The 15,951-nt window shown below is 41.4% G+C and overlaps 1 protein-coding gene across 2 annotated transcripts in view; it reads right to left on the bottom strand.

The window, feature by feature from the left end:
• Window positions 1-13,282, bottom strand: part of RGS17 (regulator of G protein signaling 17) — a 74,531-nt gene extending 61,249 nt beyond the window's left edge. For both annotated transcript variants that reach the window (XM_040551364.1, XM_040551366.1), the window contains exon 1: window positions 13,096-13,282. The gene's annotated coding sequence lies outside the window, so the exon portion shown is untranslated. The remainder of the gene's footprint in view (window positions 1-13,095) is intronic.
• Window positions 13,283-15,951: the final 2,669 nt, after the last annotated feature.

The following is a 15,951-nucleotide window of genomic DNA, read 5'->3' as shown; positions in this document are numbered from 1 at the left end:
AAATAGCATGTGCATATCTACAACCTCAAGGTAGCTGCTTTTTTGATTAGGGGACTCTCCTCTGACACATGTAGATAATACTCATGACACATGTTGGCCTCTGGTATGGCACCCATGCAACATCTTAAGAAGGAGATGTGTTTTCAATGTGCTAATTGCACCAACCTCGCACATCACTCAGAAACACTGAAAAGCATTCAAAGTCTGAAACAGTCTGAAGCCAAATTTAGATGGTTTCTGAAAGGCTTTAATGTTTGTTTGAACAATACAATTTTTTTTTTTACTATTAAAGAATAAACTGAAGTCGTGTTATAATTGCATTTTCCGGGGGCATTGCTGCCTGTTAATCACATCAGACATTTGGACATCATTCAGCTATCGTAAGTTTGGGCTTGGCCAAATTTCATTTCCCAGTTAGGTCCCTGCCCTGATATAGGGCTGAGTATTTTCCTTATTGCATGTTAACAGCTAGGATAGCAAGGGGAATAAAATATATGTCATGCTTACTGTCAGTTCAAACCTTTGCTTGGGTGTAAAGACAACTTTTGAGACGTGAGAGTGAAAACTTTATAAATCCACATGGTCTGTTTCCATTCAAGTCTGCAAGTGGGTCAACATTACCTAGTTCATAACACAATTCAACTTTAAGAATAATCATGAGCCCATTCATTCAAATGGCCCAGATTCTTCATTACCTTGACAAATGTTTAATTTATCCTGTGATTTGACTTTTCTTCTGAACAAGAAGCAACAAATCAAAGTGGATGACATTCTTTTTTTGTCCTGTGAAATATCATATGGGGGAACCAAAGCAATTGCATCACACAGTTGTCATTGTTGGAACACTGTTCTTCTAGACTAACATCTTAGTATGTATGCTCATATTTTGTTAGTTTATCTAGTTCTACAAGATGCCAAAATTGAGAAGCACTTATAAGTAACTTACAGAAATTTCCTGAAAAAGCAATTTTGTCTGACAAGAGAAGGTATATTAATGCTTAAGCTTTCCCGTATCCAGATCAATGTGGAAAGGTAATTTGGTGATAGAAAAACAAACAAACAAACAACAACAACAAGAAAAACAAACAAACAAAAACAAACAACTTTCAGGCACCTCTAAACCTAGTAGTAAACAAGAATAAATTTGGTTTCTTTTGGGAGAGTGAATGAGAATTCTATTATACCAGATTTTTTGGCTATTAAGTTAGCAAGACCTTGTTTTGTTTCTTCCTTTATTTATTAGGTTTGAAATAATTCCAAAAGCAACTTTATCAACTTTTAAAGAAATTACATCCATTAAAGTTACATGAAGTCAGAAAAGCTTTCTGAAGTTAAGTATATCTTTAATATTAATATACTAATTAAATTTTTTTTCCTGAGATATATTGATATATCTTCCTATTTTTTTTCTCTCGTCTTGTTTCTTGTTTATTTTCATTCTAATACATATAGATAGAAAGATAGATACAAATATTAAATTTAAGGTAGGGAAAATTCATGCAGGAGTTCATGTAATTTATTTATTTTTTTTACTAACTACTATTTCACCTGAAATGTTTTTTCTTTTTCTTTCACATTGTATAACTTAGAATAGAAGTGGCTATGGGTCAGCTATCACCTTTCCTTCTGACAACCAGTCACTTGTTCACCTCACCAGTGGTGAATCATTATCAGCAGGCCTCACAGGTTGCAGCTTCATCAGAAATGAGTATCAAGATACATCTTTCAGTTAGGTCCAGATTGTAGAAGTTTATGTAACTGAGTCTTTTCTTACACAGACTACTTTAAGAGTTTTGATGCCATTATTTACAGCAAGGAAGGCTCTGTGTCACAGCACTGAAACTCAAGCAACACAACTCTATGCTTTCTTAAGGTGTTAGGTGCATCTTAGCATGGAATCACCTTTAAATAAATGGGAGTGAGAGGATGACTGTGTAGTAGTCATGCAGCCTATTGCATTCCTACTACAGTGAACTCCACAGATCAAGTTATGAAGAGAAAGGGCTGGAGGAGGTTTTTCATGAATGGAAGGAGTGCTGTTGCCATGGCATTTGAGCCTTCTTTCCTCCCAAGATATGGAGATTTTGCATTCTGAGGATTCCCTCCATCTTCTGAGGTCTGTTTGATCTAAGGAGCAATATGGGGACAAATATTTAAACGGGAGTGAGATGAATATGTCAGATGGACAAATAAAAGGAAGGGAAAACAATTTAATATGGATTATTGCATAGGAACAAATGGAGAATAAGCTAGTTTTCAATAAATGCATATGGAAATGAGAAAAAAAAGGTTTTCAGCAGGAGCTCTGGAACACCCTTTGAATAAGAATAGATGTAAGACCCTTCCTGCTTCTAATATTAAATTGATCCAGAATAGGAAGGAAAAGTAAGAACTGATGGTTGGAAACAGCTGGGGATTTGGATGCAATTAGCCAGGGTGTTCCCTCCAGTCTATGTTCTTATTTTCCAGTGTTCCTAAAACTACTCCTAAGCCACCTGCTGGAATTGGCCATACTAATAAAAAGCAGCCTAATCCAGAGAGCTGCTGAGTACATGCCGCCAGCCTGGTTCGATAGCAGTTGATTTGCTTGGCACCCTGCTGCATACACTCTGTACCTCTGAGGATAAGACTCTAGCACAATTTAAAGTAGTCTCTCACCTATGTGGATTGCGGTTTGATACAGACTGAAAAATAAATAAATAAATAAATAAATCTGCTGCATGAATATTGTTCAGCTTAAAACAAAAAATACTGTCTTTAGGTGGTTCCCATTAGTATCTCACTGCACAGGGTGCAGTCCAAGTCAGGGTGTCTCTGGCATTCAGTCCCTTTGCTGCATATGATCTCACTGTCCAGCAGAATAGTTTCTATTTAACAGCCTAAATAGAGCTCTCACAATCACATGTTTGAAATATGACTGGTGGCATTGCATGTAAGAATAGTTTCTGCCATAGAAGTCCATTGAAGTTAATGGAAAAATGCCTTATACGTTAACAGCAATTGAATTATTTGGACAGTTAAAACCCCTGTGAACCTTAAACCATCTGAATTCCAGCTACAACTCAGTCTGCAATAAATTACACTTTCAGACAAATTTAGTCTTCTTACATTAAAGTTCTTTTAAACCATATTTACTTGAATTCAAAGAGACCTTTCCCCCTATCTTTAAAGGGACATGGAGTGACTTCTTTTCACTAAGAAAAAACCTACTTTACATTTACTTGGGCCATCAGTGTACTTCAGGGCAAATATACTGGAGAAGTTGACTGGGAGTAACTTATGCTGCAGCCCGTGGATGTATTCTGTCACCATGCTACGCACAAGGCAATTTATTCAAAATATCTTAGACTGCATTAAAAATAAATATACATATAATATAAATTTATAAAGTATATGCTGATGTAGGCTGATGAAAACACCTCCCCTAGGCCAAGCTCTGATTAAGCCAAAGAATGTATAGTGTTGTTATCATTCAGAGTAATTTGGGGTTAGAAAATGTATTGTGTATTCATTAGCAGAATTAGACGTGTTGACTTGTTAGTCCACTCTTAGTCCTCTTGTTGCTAGCAGTAAAAAAAAAATAAAAAATTGTGTTATAGCTGTGATCTCATAGGATCTTTTGTCACACACACAAAAAAAAAGATAAACAAAACATATATGCAGAAAATTATTGTATTGTATTGTATTGTATTTTTAATTTAGTAAAGCTAGAACAAGTGTTATCCGACTGACTTTACTGTATTGGGAATTGTATAGACAGATCTATAGGTAATGGTTTAATGAATCATGCACACACATACAAGAAAGAAAACACACACACACAAACACACACACACAAAAACAAACGAACAACAAAAAAAACTAAACTAAACAAACCCAACAGATTTTTTTAAAGAACTGATGAGCCAAATATCAGTAGATATATGCAGAAGGTATCATGCCACCAACTATGTTTCCATTCTCTTCTTCCAGTTTACAAAATTTATGGTTACATTGCTCGATTATCCAAAGCTACCATGTTTTCGAAGTTTCTTTCTTCCTATTGAGGGATATTTTTCTAACAGGGCCATAACTAATACTTTTAATATTGATATTCAGGTTACATATTCAAGGCATCAGTGTAATTATATTGGATGAAAACATGTGGGCTTTGCTCTGGTCATTTTTAGAATGGCTAAGAACATTTGAACAGAAAGACTGACTTCTGAGTCAAATGCAAATTCCCATTTTTGTCCTGTATCTTAAGCTCTCACTGATATTTTACACCTGATCATTACTTTGGTAAAAAAGAAAGCTGTTAAGTTGAGTGTGAGTCAAGATTCTTGGTGTTAAATTCTGACTCTTGAACGTCTTTTCAACAAGAAATTTGATTCCTGCCCTTTATATTCAATTTATGCATCTGCCAGTACTTTACTGTGTGATCCTGGGAAATCACTTAATTAATGGGTATCTGTATTTCTTTTCCATGAAACAGCAGTGCTGTTTACTATGTCCTAGAACACAGAGGTGATGTGATTCTTTGAAAAATGAGCTTGTAGCAAAAATGGCATGATGGGACAATTATCTTAAAAGACTTCCTAGGTCTGAAACCCAGAAATCTGGAAAAACAGTATTAATAAGGACAGCCTTTTCATAATGTGCTCTGTATTCATTCTCAGTGCTTACTAAATTGTCTAGATTCTCAAGATTGTTATAATATGAAAAATCGTACCCTCCTCTTTTACAGTTTGGAGCTTTCTGGACTCTCTGTTTTCTTAAAAGTTCCTGAAATGTCACTGGCCTTTACACCCTGTATGAAACCAGGTCACGGTGTTTGTCACAGCATTATATGCCTGGCCAAGAAAAATGCTCAGTAGAAGTCAAGTCACACAGGGTATATAATTTTCCTATTATATCATGCACATACAGATATGAGCCACACCCCTTTTCTAAACTTTACACTTTCTTGCTAAATGTTTGAATAATTCTCCTCTATGCTGTTATGTGTGAAAGAAATCAATATTAAACATAAAAACAACACCACCACATCCAACAGATTTGATAGAATATTATTAATAATAATCATATGAAAGACTTGAGTGAACTTAATAATAATTAAAGGCATTCCATATGAGTTATGGTAAATAAAAAATTAAAACTATATGGCTATATATTTTACATAAGGTTATCAATTTGATGGCTGAATTTGGTGGCTATATTGCCAATGTAAATACGTTGACTTCTGTTAGTACATATAACATTGTGATTGTAAAATAAATATGATAAAAATGAACTTGGTAAACATTAAATGTATTAAAACCTGATAAATCTTGGTCTGAAATTAAAAATAGGGAATAACTTTTAAGCAGGTGTGTTTCTAATTGGGTCTTTCAGGAATATGTTATTTTATTCAGCTTGACAACCTTCCCTCTACTATGAACGAAACGGAAGGAACCATAAAAATTGCTAATGCTAATGTTTGTAGTAGGCGAATACTGAGGGAACAACATAGGCTAACAAGGGCAAATCACTGACTTAAGGTGATCTGGATCCATCGGTAACTAAGTCACAGCAAACAGGGATTTACTTTGGTTGAATCTAACATCACATACCAAAGGAGAAAAGATGCAGGCCAAAGCCAGAGGCTGGAAGCTCCATCCTGAAAAGATGTGACATATCTATATTAGAAAGCTAAGCAATTCCAGGACTTCTTCTCTGGCTCTGAGGCCAAACGGCCAATTTAGTTATATTCCTATAATTAGACTGCCCTGCTCTGAATAACAGGACTGCTTCATGCAGGCATTTTATTGGGAATTCTCCCTGGACTGCGCTAGTTTTCTAGCCAGGGCTGGGACCACTCTAACAATGCTATATGCAGATGGTCAGGTTCTGGTGCACAAGCTCAGGCTTCTGTTGTTTTACAGGACATAACCTGGGAATCTAACGGGAACTGAGTCACAGCAAGTAAAAGAAGTGCTCAGTGCAATACTGCACCTGGAAGAGCTGTCCTCCCTTAGCTACATAAAACTGAAAACTTAGACAGCCATGTGAAAGCTGTGTTAATTCTGTATTTTTCACTGACTGCTATTGAAATACAGTTGGGAAGTCCGTAGATGAAGAGGGATATTGATCAATTGAAGCAGGTTTAAGAACGGCTAAGACATCAGCTGAAGGAGTATGGAACATATTTCATGGTAAATGCCCTCAGAAGACATTTAGTTTAAAAAACAGAAAAAAATCAGGAGTGGATTTCTCAGTTTCTGAGTAGCCTATATTGCACGATGCAAGATGGCATACAGATAGGAGAGGTAAAATAAGGTCATTTTCTTCCACAGGGTACAGTGCTGCTTTAACTAGATTTTTTCCAGTGTTCAACTTATGTCAGGTCTCTCTACCATACATTGCAATTTGCAGTTAAGACATGCTCTTTGAGACAGATATTTGATATGGGATGGTTCTTCTGCAAACAGAACTCAGGACAAACCCCATAAACAGTCATATTTCTCTATAGTGAATCTTTGTATACTCAGTCGCTGACCAATGCCCAGTTGTACATGACTGTACCATTCAAAGATGCCATTTTCATGACTTCATAATTTATGAAGTTGCTGCATTTACTGGGTAGAGGTGTACCCTCTCTGCTTTTCTATGTCCTCACCACACGAGTACTGTCTTGACTTTTTTCAGTAGCTCTATGACTTGGTTTTACATATGAAATAATCAGATATTGAATTTGAAAATATCCTTGTCTATTCTGGTCAGCATGATGCTTACCATGCAGCTAAGACTCTGATTACTATTATCTTTTTTTTTTATTTTTCCACATTGTCTGGGTCAAAAAGTGTTTGTAGAGACCTTTGAATACATAATAAATATAACAGTGAAAAAAAACAGGACAAACTAAACTCTTGTTACAAGATTATGAGATATATCAAGCTGAATGAGTTAGATTATCAGATCATTATATGACAACTGCATTCCAACAAACTAGTTCAGAGTTAAGCGTGAAAATAATTTTTGGGTGTACTTTTGAACCGTTGTAAACGAACAATAAAAACAGGTTACACATCTCAATCCTCTCTTCCCAAACTCATCTTGAAAGCTGTGAAAATTTTCTGATTAATATTTTAGAGATTTTTCATTTCTGAAGATATTAAGACTTGGAAGTAAAACTACCTTTTGGACACAAAGTAATTAGGACCACACTTCCCACCTACATTCATTAAACCTGGGCTCCTTGTGAAGCCCTTGTAAAGGAAGTTATTACTCACTGCTCTTGTTTTTCATTTGATGCAAACAATTGAGAAAGCCACATCTACACCACCCAAAGGTGTGGTGCAATATGAATGCTGGAGACTGGGTGCTGCCTGCAGGGCTGGGTAAGAGCACCCTAATAAGGTGGATTGACTAAGAAACTCCTAATTTCACAAAGTCACTCTCATTGCATAAAGGATAAATAGTAACCACACTATTAAACATGTACTGCGTGTTTTCCTCTTATTTAGGCTTTTAGGAGATCAGCATGTATACGGTGACACTAGTTGGTAGCGTGAGAAATGTAAGGACTTCCTTAAGCTCCTTCCCTTAGCTGCAGCGTGTCTAGGGCTGGTTGAACACTTGCCTCTTGGAGTGCCCTGCATTTTGAGCCCTCTCATCTGAAAGCTGTCTGAACTGCAATAGGCATAGAAGTGTTGTGCTAAGGATGCCCTGACAGCCTTCATCCATGATTCCTGTGGTCTAATTGCTTTATCTTTGAACACATGGGGTTATTTTACTGCAGCTGTCACGAGTCGCTGATAAATGAAGACATTGTTACAGCACACCACAGCACAGCAAAATATAACATCGCAAAACATAACACAGCAAAACAGCCCAAACCATATTCAACCTTCCTAAAACAGACTACCAGCAAGTCTTGCTTGGACTTGCACTGAACCAAAATTACAGACCAAAGTGACATATTCAATTGACTTTTACAGCAGGAAGCCATGGTAGAGTGACTCCCTTTAAAGGCAGCATTTTCTCAGTTATACTCTCTGATGGGCAGCACATATAGAGTTAGGTCTATATAGAGTCATCCAGCTTGTGATCTCTCTCTCATACTTCAGCAAGCACAGAGCTGGCATCACTGGAAGAAGAGCCAAGATGCTTTAAATGAAGCTGCTTTGGTAGCAGAAGCTGCATAGCTATGTTAATGCATCACTCACTAATTTACTCCCTTTCTCACTGATGAAACTAGGCTAGTTATTTTGTATTTTTGTATGGAGAAGGATTATGCAGAGCAGTCGTAGTGTTGAAGATGTCTAAGTGTCTTTAAGTGCAATATGTAATACTTGGCTTTAAGATTTAAGATTTTTGGCTAGAAATCTACCAATTTCTAAGAACTTAATGCCATTTGATTACACAATAAATAATTTATGAAAATTGTGATTGTATGAAAGGTAAGAAACATTTCGTTCATATTTTATAAACAAGGAACCCAAAGACAAAGCTATCACTCAAAACATTAAGATATGATAGATTCAGTATTAAATCAGTTTGCATTACTTTGTTTTATTCTTTTTTTTTTTTTTTTTTTAATTTAAGCCCAGATTCATTAATATACCAGAACAGCACAAATTATTCAAAGCACAGCAGTCATTTAAATTGAGTTTACATCTATTTTGCATCACCAGAGCAGTGCAGAACTGCTGAAGCATGTGAACCCAGCCCCTACTTTGGAGGCCCCACATTTAGCTGTGGCCCAGGTTGCATGGTGGCTGGGCAGGAGCAGCAGTGCAGACCCTGAGTTCATTGGTTTGTGTGCTTTAAGTGTTCCCACAGGTTCCTGCCATAGTTACACTGCATGGCTGCTTCCTTTGTGCACATTAGAGGCAGCAGCTGTGCCAAGGGAAACCTTCTGAGAGCAGACACCCAGCTTCGGGTAGAGGCACAATTATTTTTTTTTTTTCAGACAGGAGGTCTCTGAAGCAGCAAACTTCCTAGTGGGACCGCGTGACACAGGCATGAATCCCCCCTGCCTCAGTCCTGCTGTAGCCAGGACCTGCCAGGGTGCTGAGCTGAAAGGCTCCGTTCCTTCAGGGGGTGCAGTAGCCCCTGAAGAGCCAGCAAAGCTACTCACACAAGCCTACTTACAGCCTGTATGGTTATAGCCATTAGCTATAGCCAGGAATAGGTAAACTTAATTACAACTTATTCTATTCATTTGTTTTTATACCCTATGCACAAGCTTTTAATTAACAATATGGAAAGTTTGATTGCATTATTTCATTACAAAGACTACTTAGGACAAACAAGAGGTCAATAGAAATGCTAAATTTCTTGAATGATTTCAATTTAACTAATTTTAACCGAAGCTAATTAGCACATTAATTTTATGTTCTTAGAAAACTCATTATACATTCCCAGAACAAGCACTACAAGTATGGTGAGGATATATTTTTCATCAAAAATGCTGAAGTTGAGACATTGGGTACAAGTGCAAAATAAATCCATACGTGAAATCATTGAGATGTTATAAGAAGGGAGCTAATGGAACTGCGACCAACATCTCTGTAAGAGCTAACACTGTTTCATTTAGTACACTTCTTGAGTACTCATAGAAATCTCCCCCTGTTTTATATTTAAAGGCACGCATGTGAAGCATACAAGTAAGAACGTTGTTTCATTTGCTCATTATAGAAGCAGAAAAAAAGTTTAATCTTATTTAAAAGATAGTAGGATTATATTTTTTTCACACATGCATTTTTGATGATGGAAAGTTTATATTCGTATGTTTGCCACATATATGTATACCTATACATACTAGTTTGAGACTGGCTTATGTCTGAGACTGACTGACATCCCTTATATCCTGTCTTCATAATCATACCACTTGGTCTCTTCTTTTAGTCTGTTGGGAGGTGAGGATTACAGCATCTGAGGTTGCCAATATTTTATCTTTTGTGAAGGATTTCTCAGCTTACATGAGTTCTTACGGTTCTCCATGGGCCCACAATTTGCTGTGGATTGTGTTGTTCTAAGTTGTGTCTGCACCTGATTTCAAACAGTAGGAACTTCTGGATCTTTGGGTCCATGTGGTGCTTTTGTAGCTCTCTGGGCTCTTATTCTTTTATTACTCTTGTGACGAACTCAAAGAGGGCCTAACAGTGAGATCAGGAAAGCTTTCTGCCATGTTAATCTGACCAAGGATTCTGCTTCTTAAGGATGATTCAAACTCAGTAGCACTCGTGGGGAGAAGACCTCGTGTCACAAGTCCTTCCAAATCACTTAGATTTTATGGGACATTTAAACTTTACTGATGAAACCGTGTGCATCGTTCAATATGCACATTCCTTATAATAAGCTTTACACAGATGAATTAATTAGCAGAGAAGTTACACAAATGTGCCGAGTTCATAGATGTATGTAGATTCCATTTTGTATTTAGTATACTTCTTGAAAAAAAAATGCAGTTTGAAAATAAAACATTTTATCTTCTGCTTAGGATAAGTAGAAAACTGGATTAGGACAGGATTTTTTTTTTCACCAAGCTGTCAGTCAGACTTTGATTCAAATCAATAGTGCAGAGAGTTAATTTTCAGCAGACAGCTTTTCAGTAGCCTTTTTGAAATGAGTTCATGGGTTCACGGCAATTTTTTGTGCACAAGTACCCATGTTGAATAACAAGAAAAAGAACGACTATTCTTATCTGTAGATTTCAACAGGAAGACTGAGAGCTTAATATGGCTTTACACTCCTAGGCAGACCTCCTAACTCAGTGTTAGATGAAATGACGGGACTTGTACTGCCAGTGCTGTACCTGCTCTGGAGTGAGAGGACACTGCTAGCAACTTGTGCAGGCACAGTGTGCGCTCTTTGTCACACACTGAATGAAATTATCAGGCAGCAGGTTCATAGCAAACAAAAGGAAGTACTTTTTCACACAAATCATAATTAAATTGTGGCGCTCATTGCCACAGAATGTGGTTGAGACCAAAGTATAAATGGATTAAAAAAAAGGAGCACAGAAAGTCAGGGGCTTATTACACATGATGGCCTGGAAGCAAACTCCAGGTTAAGAAATCCCTGTACTACAGTTTGCTTGAACTTGAAAGGATATGCCAGGAAAAAAACACTGTATACCAGCCCTGTTTCTTACATTTTTCTCCCTTCAGCATCTGCTAATGACTACAGTCAGAGCCAGGATATTGGACTAGATGTCCAACTCACTATAGCAATTCTTTTGATCGTATGCTTTTAATCAAATTATGTTCCCATTTCGGCTACTTAGAAGGATCTAAGGCCCTGATTGAGAAAGGCATTTCAATGTCTGACTCTCACGTATTTTAGGGAGGTAAATACTTGCATCTATCATGGCCTGCAGTTCTGAGGCAGTAAACTTACTGGGGTGGGGCACACACATCTTTTGTTAGGACTTTGCTTATTCTGAGTACGGAATCAAATGAAAATACATATTTGATAACAGTGATAACAGCGTGTAACACTGTGTCTTTATAACGGTGAAATAATTTGTTTGCCTAAACGACTTGGGCCACGGGAAAATTCCCTAGTGATTTACGTAAGGATGATGCCACTACCATCCACTGATTTGGATAAGGATTAACTTCCTTGATACAACTCCCCAAATTTGCAGCGTGTGTATATTACATTTGTTGAAAGCTATTTATCACCTGTTACCCATAATACTATTGCCAGACAATATGTAACTTACATTTACCTAGCAGGGTATTTGAGATTTCATCCATTTTGCAAAAGCATCTGGCTGCAAACCTGAGACACATATCGGTGAAAATCCACATACGGAAATGAGGAAACCGAATGCCGAAAATCCTAAATTTTACCCCTGCCGATGCTAAGCCTGACGGCGCGGGTAAGGTCCCCTGATGAATCAACAAGAATCAGCTATAAATTGTGCAACGCGGGCTTGACAGCCGAGCAAGAGAGACGACCTCAGCCTGCTTAAAACCGCGGGCGGGTTCATCCCGGGGAGAGGTGAGGAACCGCAGCGCACGGCGGCTTTGGGAGGCTGCCGGGGATTGCAGCATCCCCCCGCCGCACCGGCAGCGGCAGCAGCCGGGGTTTCCCCGGGCTCAGGGAAGCCCCGCGCCGCCCGGGGCCGCGCCGCCGTGCGGGGACCGGGGCCGGGGGTCGCACCGGGAGCAGCCCCAGTCCCGCCACCCGCTCCCCCCGCCGCCGTGCTGCCGCCGCCGGCATATACCGGGATGGAGGCCGGGGCAGGAGGCTGGCGGTGCCGCAGGGCAGCACGGCGGGGGCGGCCCCCGGGGGCTCCCCGGCCCGCTGGGGGCGGCCGAGACGGGGGCTTGGGGTAGGGGAACGGGGGAGCGGGAAGCAACTCTCGGCTTCGGAGCAACGACTCGGGTGTTCGCCCGCACCTTACGCCGGCTCCTCGGATGAAAACGGTAATAGCGATAATAATGCTAATTGCTGCCCGCCGCCCGCCAAGCAGAGCCGCGATACGCGGGGGAAGGTCAGGAGGGAAGGGAGGCAGGAGGAGCGCTGCCTCAGCTGCGAGCCGGCGGCTGTCACACCGCCAGCCCATGCCCCCGGCTTCCCCGGGGGCGGCACGGTCCCCCCCCACTTCCCGTGTCCCCCCCTTTTCCACGTCCCCGCCCCGGGCTGGGCAGCATCGCCCGGCTCGGCGGATGCCCGACGGCACCCCGGGCACGAACCGGGGGGGCGGCGGGGGAGGGCGCGGGCAGAGCCCGGCGGCACCTCTCTCCACCCCTTTGTGCATCGCGGGCACGGAGCCGCGCGCACACATACACACACACACACGCGCGCATACACACACACACACACACACAGAAACACCACCTTGCAGCCTCGGCGCCGCAGCCGCCCGTTGTAACACACACACACACTGCCACACACACAGCCGGTCCCCCCATTTTCAGCCTCACTCCACCGCCCTCCATCCATCCTCCCTCTCACCTCCCTCCTCTCTTCCTCCCCCCCTCCCCTTTCTTTTTTTTTTTTTTTTATTTTTTCTCCCCCCCTCCCCACTCCCCCCACCCCGCGCATCAGTCCGAAGCAGACATTTTGCTGCCGTTCCGCACGGTTCAGGCTGAAACCCCAGCGGAGAGCCTTACCCACCCCCGCCCGGCTGCGTGCGGTTGGCGCTGAGCGATCCCGGGAAGGGCTGCGGCGGCTCGTCCTAGCGGAGCTGGGCTGCTGCCATCCGCCCAACTTCAGCACCCAGCCGGCAGGGAGAGGAGACGGCGGCGGGCGGGCGGGCGGGGAGGGAAGGAGGGAAGGAGGCAGAGCAGGGAGGAAGGGCGGGAGGCAGGGAGGCAGCGAGGGGAGGGTGCGAGGAGCGGAGGCTGGGAGCCTCGGCACATGCGCTCTGCCACCGAAGCGGGAGTTTCCCCGCTTGGCCCCGGCGGGTGAGTCACGGAACGGCACGGCTCGGCACGGCTCGGCACGGCCCCGCCGCCCGCCCGCCCGCCGGCCGCGGGGATGCTCGGGGGATGCTCGCGGGAAAGCCCCCGGCGCAGCCCCGGCACGGCCGCGCTTCCGCGGGGCGCCTCGGCGGGGGGCCCCGGGGCTCCGAGGGCGGCGGGGGCCGCGGTGAGCTCCCCCCCCCCGGGTGTCTCCGCAGCCCCGCGGCAGCCGTGCCGGTGGCTTGGGAGTGCCCTGCGGCAGGCAGCCAGGAGCCGCGATGGTGAGGGGTGGCTGGGCTGCGGCTTAGGTGTTTTTCTTGTCCGCATATAGGTTTGTAAAAAAAGAGAAGTAGGTGTTTAAAACGCTACCCAACTCTTCCTTCCGCTCGTGCAGGCGAGAGCAGTGCAGGCATTTAGAGCCTGAGTAACTTTTTGATGTCAGGCACCTGAAGCACAACGCCTGGATAAAGAACCAGCGTGGATCTGTCAGTTGTGACCGTTAAGAAACAACACCAGGATGTTCTGAAAATCTGGCTTCGAATCCTGAATCCTGCCAGATCTTGCCAGTCATTTTTTCCCCAGCTTCCCAAACTCCAGTTTCCAAATTTTGGCTCGACAGAGAACGTTACTTAGCTTCCCTGCTACACCTTAAAAATCTGGAGCCTGATATGCCTGAAGGCAATGGCACTGGAAAAAATACATATTTGGCACCTGGATCCTGTCAAATCATGCCACGAGTCCAGAAATGTTAATATCTCAAGAGAGAACACATTGCTGCATTTACCACTCAGTCAAAACAATCTGGCAAGACGGTACAAAAAGGCACAAGGCTGGGTTAAGGTGGTACCGCACCTCGCCAACAGCCCATACTGGTTCTCTTCACAACACCGATCTAGACTCCTGTGCATCCCAGATAGATCCCACAGTCAAGTGTGCAAAAACTGAGGCCAGACCTGTGTGTATATTAGTAGGGTTGAAATTAAAAGGTTTGGAAGCAGTCCAGAGGGGAAGCAAACTGTCACTCTTATTTTCTTCTGATCCTGACCCTCATGGCAGAGAAATCTGAGAAATGGAATACATAACTTTGCTTGATACCAAAGGTTATTGGCTAAGTGAAGGCCATCATGGAAACTTCATATCATGTTTCCATCCATGGTAGCCCTTCAGTTTTCCACAGGCAAAATTTTTCCAGGCGTTTCTTCTGTGGCTTACAGGTGCTCATACATTGCCACCTTTTCCCTGGCAATTGTCCCCTTCTGCTCCTACAGCCTTCTCTTGATTTGTTCAGCCATTTTAAACATAATAAAGCAAGAACAGGAGACATTTAGTTTGATATTTAAGCTTTTGTTTAGGAGTTGAAGAAGATCTTGATGGCCCATTTTTTTGTTTTGTTTTGTTTTGTTTTTTCCTCCAACTATGCCAAGTGTCTTCATAAAAATGTTACCTACATGTAGAGTTTTGCCCGCAGAATTTTTAGTTACATACCTAAATAAAGATGTAGGTGTAACTCCAAGTTAAGCAACCAAGTGGATGGCAATTTGGAAATCTTTATGGAAATATAGCTCACGTTGTGTTTCTTCCAAAATACTGTTCAGAGTTTTGAAAATGAAAAAAAAATGCTTATGAAGTGTTAACGGTGTTGAATATGCTTCAAACTCATTTTCACTGTTCACAGACAGTTAAAGGGAAGTTAAAACTGCCTTTTCTTTAGGCAGTCCACACCCTGGATTGAAGTAGGATATCCCTTCTGTCAAGAATACAACAAATGTGTAAATTAGATTTTCTGATCCTCCAAGAAGGCCCTGGGAGACATTCAGAAAATAGCATGTTTTGCTATCAAAAATATGCAAACCAAGAACACATATACCCAGAGATGTAAATAGGAAAAGCAATTAGAAGGCTCACTAACAGATGTGCTGCCCAGCACTAGGAATCACATGCCTGCTGCTCCTGTACTGATGGCATTTGACAGGTTGTGTAATGGTACAACAAGCAACAGCATAACACTGCCCTGTTGCTCCTTGGATTCTCCAAAAGGAAAGATAGTTTTATATTCTGCCAAACCAGTGTTTTGAGCTTTGCATATCTGCAAAGTTTAAAGGAAAAAAAAAAAAAGTGTAATTAGACATTGCGCTCCAGAAGGATTAAGAGTGAGTGATGAAGGACAACTAGGAAGAATGAATGTTCAGAACTTCATACTTGTTCTATTCTGAGTCTCTTAACAGGTTTTGCTAAGTGATGATTAAAAAAAAAAGAAAAAGTATGTTACTATACATTAGGTATATTAACATTTAATATACAATTAAATTTAAAGAACTTTGATGCTATTCTAAGGCCTCAGCTCAGGAAAGTCTCCCTTTTTAGGAAATATTCCTAAAAGGAATATACTTAAATGTCATACGTTGGAGCTTATTAATTTCATACTGAAGACAGTAAGCCTTTAGAGCTTCCTTAATATTAGAACAACAGTTTTGATGACAGTTTTGTTCTGACAAAAGCTATGAAACCCATCAATCAAGTGTCTTCTCCCAAAGATTTAGTAAGTACACAGGAAGTGTTATGCAGGTGT

The sequence above is a fragment of the Cygnus olor genome, chromosome 3, assembly GCF_009769625.2.
Source record: "Cygnus olor isolate bCygOlo1 chromosome 3, bCygOlo1.pri.v2, whole genome shotgun sequence".
NCBI classification, from domain to species: Eukaryota; Metazoa; Chordata; class Aves; order Anseriformes; family Anatidae; genus Cygnus; species Cygnus olor.
Note: the sequence above shows the minus strand (reverse complement) of the source record. Positions and strands in the feature narration are given on the sequence as shown.